Below are 5,782 nucleotides of genomic sequence, written 5' to 3' on the forward strand. Positions count from 1 at the left end.
GTATATAAGCCGACTCGCGGAGCTCCTCAGGACCAAATCCTCGAGTTGCTTCTCTTAAGCGACTCGATCCTGAGTGCAAGCTCGCCTCCTATGCTTTCCGTATGCTCCACTACCTGAACTAGAGTGTCTCTGGTTCCGTCGAGAATCTCGACGAGTGGACTCCTAGATTCGTACCTCCGTTCCGTATACTCCGCTACCCGGACTCGAGCGTCTCTGGTTTCGTCAAGCGTCTTAACGAGCGGATCCCTAGATTCGTACCTCCGTCCCGTATATTCCTCTACCCGGATTCGAGCATCTCTGGTTCCGTCAAGCGTCTTGACGAGCGGACTCTTAGCTTCGTACCTCCGTTTCGTATACTCCGCTACCCGGACTCGAACGTCTCTGGTTCTGTCAAGCGCCTTGATGAGCGGATTTCCTAGCCTCCCGCTTCACGCCTTATTGTTTTGCGCCTGCCGCACCGCGCCGCCTGCATCGCCGCGTATCGCGTTGCGCCTATCGTACCGATCTCCGTTCACCGCGTACCGCGTTGCGCCTACCGTACCGATTTCCGTCCGCCGCGTTGCCGCGTCGCGCCTACCGTATCGACCGCGTTTCGTTCTTGCTTGCACCGTGCTTTTTTGTTTGCGCCGTTTGCTTATTGTTCGCGCCGTTTGCTTCTTGTTTGCGCCGTTCGCTTAGTGTTTGCGCCGTTCGCTTATTGTTTGCACCCTTGCTTCTTCGTAACCTATCGACTGTAGTGCGTAGGGAATAAAAGATCTGTTGAGTTTCACCACGAGATTCTTTCTTTTTCCCTCCTCTGCGTCTAACCGAACTCGGGCATCCGACGAGCTGTCCGATCGGGTTGAGACCCGAGACACCGGTCGGCCCGTGAAGGCCGACCGTCACAGTTGTTTTCATAACTACTCATATACTATTAATTCTTAACAGTTAAATATTTCTTTTTTCTAAGAAAGTAATTTTTTAATAAAAATTCATTTTTCTATTAAATGTCGTAATACAAAGTTTTTTCTCTTTCATCATGATCAAAAGAAATCGAATTCCATGTTTTATATGCGATAGCGCATTAATACCTCGTGTTATAGTAAAACTGATTGGTGAAGATAATGCTATATTATGCTATATTATGCAGCACAGATCTTGCAGCAATATTGCTGCAACGTTGCAGCAATGTTAAAAGTTGCAGCAGTGTTACCGCAATGTTGTTGCCATGTTGCTGCAAGATCTGTGCTGTATGGGATGCAATAATACAATAATCAGGCATCCCAATTTTGTGAAATGCGAGGGAACTCACAATAATCAAGCATCCCGATTTGTGAGAGGCGAGGGGACTCACAATAATCAAGCACTCTGACTTATGAGAAGCAACCTAATCAATATTGCTTTCCTTTTAATCCTCATAACTTTTTACTTAAAAGAATATATAGAAAGTATAAATAATGATAGGGGTGCAACATACCCGTTGAAAATAAAATATTGTATTAGCCTGTTTTAAACAATGACGCCTAGTAGAGGTCAAATGGTTCATTGTAGTGAGTCGTACCTGTGGAGATTTTTTATCAGGACGACAAGATCTACAATATATCAAATCTTCAGCTAATTCTACTGAAATTCAATTTCGATAAGGTTTGTGTGGGGTCCTTTGTTAAGTGGATTGACTAATTAATGATAAATATTAATTATAAGATTTAATTTTTATAATTTAGTAAAGCTTAAAATATAAGATTTTTGTATTTACAATAATAATTTACAATCATTTCAAGAAAGTAACTTAAAAGTAACGACTCGTTACTTTTTGAGTAATTGTAACTATAACGAGTTACTTTTCATAGCCAGTAACTTGTAACTGTAACTAGTTACATTTTCAGTAAAGGGAACTGTAATTGTAACTAGTTACTTTTAAAAAGTAACTTTCCCAACTCTGAATATTACATATAGTAATATTACTGATATATTACGTTTATATATTGCAATATTACAGTAATATTACTCATATATTATTTTTATCGATATATTATTGTATAATATTATAACAATAATGCTATAATGTATCAGAAGTAACAAGGTAAAATATTAAATGACATTTTAATTAGACAAAGGTACCAAAAGCGACATACTACTTTGTTTTTAGAAGTTATATCTTAATGTAAAGCTCAAAATATGAATGTACATCTATATACATGTAATTGGAAGTACCCCCTATCAGATAATATCATATTTTTAATGAAATTGTTCCTACACTTAAAACAAAAAATGTTTTTGTAAAATGCACAAAAATGGAGTTCCAAGAAAATGAGTGCCAAAAGCGACATACCTATTGGAAGTTATATAATATGTTGCATATATGATAATATTTGATAATAAATAGTTCATTAATACATCTAATGGTTGAATAATATTCATTTATTCAAAATATAATGTTACAAAAGAGAAATATAATTAAATAAAAACATATCTTTGGCATTTCCATCTTTCTCATTTCTCACATATTTTACATGTGTTATATTAATAAACTAAACAGAATTAAACTTTAAAATAAACAAATGTCACAATGGGAGGTTAGAATCAGGTTATGTTATAGCGAATTCGGTTGCTTGCACTAGTGTGCACTGAGTGCGCACTAAGGCTTGTTCATAGTATGTTATTATATTTAAAAATTGTCTTAAATAATTCTCAAATAAATTCTCAAATATTTTTAACCATAATATGATATGTATAACATCCGTACGAATCATTTTATTAGTTAAAATGTTTTTAAATATGTATTTAAGACACGATCTTAAATATAAGAATGTACTGTAAACAAGCCTTAATGCGCACTCAGTGCGCACTAGTGCAAGCTACCGAATTCGCTATAAGTCACAGAGTATCGCACCTATCGTATATTGTAGGGAGTACGTCACTTTAAGACACATTCTCATAAAATTTTTCAAGTTATACAGTAAAAAAATAATGAAGATAAAAATATTAAAAAAAATTTGTACAAAAGCCAAATGCATGTAGAATAATTTAATATTAAACAAAAAGATTATTATCGCTATTTGTTCTATGTAATTTGTCAATAAAAATCATAGAAATAAAACTTGCAAATTTCTAAAACTCGATATTTATCTAGCATATAAAAGAACAAGAAATATACCACATATGAATTTTTTATGACTTAACTGATAAAAAGAATTACGTTTATATTAGTTTCGATAAAATACGACATTTAATATATGCGATATAGAGGTATGTCGCTTTAGGAGACCTATGTCGCTTTCGGCTATTTCCCTGTACATCTTTTAAACGTTAGAGACGTTATTAAGATGTTATTAAAATGTTATATAATGTTATGTTGCTACTTGGCACATTATATATCGCATTGAAGTATAAATAATATATTTTAAAAATAATATATTGTTTTGTAATAAATATCTTTCTTGTTAATATTACTCACAAAAGGAGTTTTTAGTCACCGACTTTGCCGAACTTTTGTTGTTGATACTCTATTCGATAACAATACGACTCTTAATCGTTTACGAGAAATCGCGGTTTGAAATTTAACACGCAAAGTTAGTTCTATTGTAATAGTATATCCATTAAGCAGCGAGGGAGTGCTGCAAGCTAAGCATCGCGCTACAATTTTAAACGTTGTATATTCCGTTGTACATTCGTTATTCACTATTTCTTAAAAAACTGGAGTCAAGTTTCTGGTAGGTGATCCGCAAGATATTTCCAGTGATGTTTCTAGATGAATGCAAAATGTTAAATTGTACAATATTGCAATGAAAATATTATACTGTAATATTACATGTTATATGGGATATTACAAGGAGAAAAATAATTTTGCTCTTTTAGCAAAATCGTCGTTGCTACTGCATATTTGTGGTGACATAAAAAAATGTAGGACTATCTAGTAACTATACTAATTATATAGATAGTGGCTAGATGAAAAAGATTACACAGTAACGAGATAGAAAATTATCGGTAAATCCTGAATAAAAATTGAATATCGGAACTGTTTAGTAACTATACTAATTATATAGATAGTGGCTAGATGAAAAAGATTACACAGTAACGAGATAGAAAATTATCGGTAAATCCTGAATAAAAATTGAATATCGGAACTGTTTAGTAACTATACTAATTATAGTTACAAATAAGATTTTGTATCTAGCTACTAGATAATTTTTATGGTACAGCCACTAGCAGAAGTGAGCGTTACATTCCTAGCTAGTAGCGATGTAAGATTCTTTTCTGTGTCATTACTAGACAATCACTACATTCAATTTTTGCTCGGGCTGTGAGGCGCTTCCTACACGGAGAAAAATAATTTGCTGGTCCAGCAAATTTTTTGTTGGTCTAGTAAAATCTTTTCATTATTATATAGCCAACAAAAAGACTTGCTAAGAGTACTAATCATTATTTGCTGGATATAATTTGCTGAATTTATAAATTATTTTGCCATAAGAACTATGATAGATTTATATAAGTAGTTGCAGTTTTGCTTCGATAGCAAATAAATTTGCTAAGGATACACTATTTTGCATCAATAGCAAATTAATGTGGTTCTTAAGACAATTCACTCAATAAATTTTTTCTATCTTGGTAACGAAACTACTTCTGCTCTGATAACGAATAATTTGTAAAATTAGTTACGTCAATTAAATTTTTTTTATATTACTACGAATATGCAGTAACAACGACGATTTTACTAAAATTCTCCATATAATATTCAAAAGACTGAGTAGGAATATTTAGCTAGTCACGAGCTAGTGATTGGCTAGAAAATTTATCGAGTCACTCCGTGTACTATCTAGCTACTAATCTTGAAATCTGTTCTACTAGATACATTTTTGCTCAGGAGATTTCGCAATGTCAATGATTCTGAGGGCGAGCGCGACTGCATGGAGAAATATAATTTTGCTCTTTTAGCAAAATCGTCGTTGCTGCTGTATATTCATAGTAGAAAAAAATTTAGTTGACGTAAATTTTACAAATTATTCATTATCAGAGCAGAAGTAATTTCGTTGTCAGGATAGAAAAAATTTATTGAGTATATTTGTTCTAAGAATCACGTTAATTTGCTATCAATACAAAATAATGTATCCTTAGCAAATTTATTTGCTATCGGAGCGAAACTGCTTATATAAATGATAACTAAAGAAATTTGTTATTGCAACAAATATTATGTGTTATTATAACAATACTTCGTTGCTTAGAAAAATATTAAATCTTGTTAATATTTTCATAAAAAAGTGTTACATTTTACAACAAGACAGTTATACGTGTAGACATTTATACAGTTGTTTTTACTCTGATAGTACACAATATTTTTTAAATATTTTTGAAATATGGGTATATTAAATATTTAATGTTCGGGAAATTAAGAAAGAGATATAAGAAATATTATAATAAATATTTAAAAAATATTTATGAAAATTATTTGATAAATATTGACAAAACGGGCCACTTTCCGAGGACGATGACCTTCACATATTTTGTCAAGATCATCATCCTGAGTAAAATTCAAAACATTTTAACCGTCACTCATTGTTTGTTAAAAAGTTATTAACAAAAGAAATTATACTAATTATACTCCTGTTTAGGGGAGACTGCTCCAATGATGTTGACCTTAATATATGTTATAAAAGTCACCTTCCTGAGTGACCTTCTGAAGGTTTTAGCTGTCGCTCATTGTTCATTAAAAAGTTATAACAAAAGAAGTTGCATAAAATGAATATAATGTTTGGACACACACACACACCGCGAGGGCGAGGTCGAGCGCGCGGAGGGGGGGGGG

The sequence above is a fragment of the Odontomachus brunneus genome, unplaced genomic scaffold (genome assembly GCF_010583005.1).
Source record: "Odontomachus brunneus isolate Ranch 3 - 2012 unplaced genomic scaffold, Obru_v1 Obru_scaffold_143, whole genome shotgun sequence".
In the NCBI taxonomy this organism is placed as follows: Eukaryota; Metazoa; Arthropoda; class Insecta; order Hymenoptera; family Formicidae; genus Odontomachus; species Odontomachus brunneus.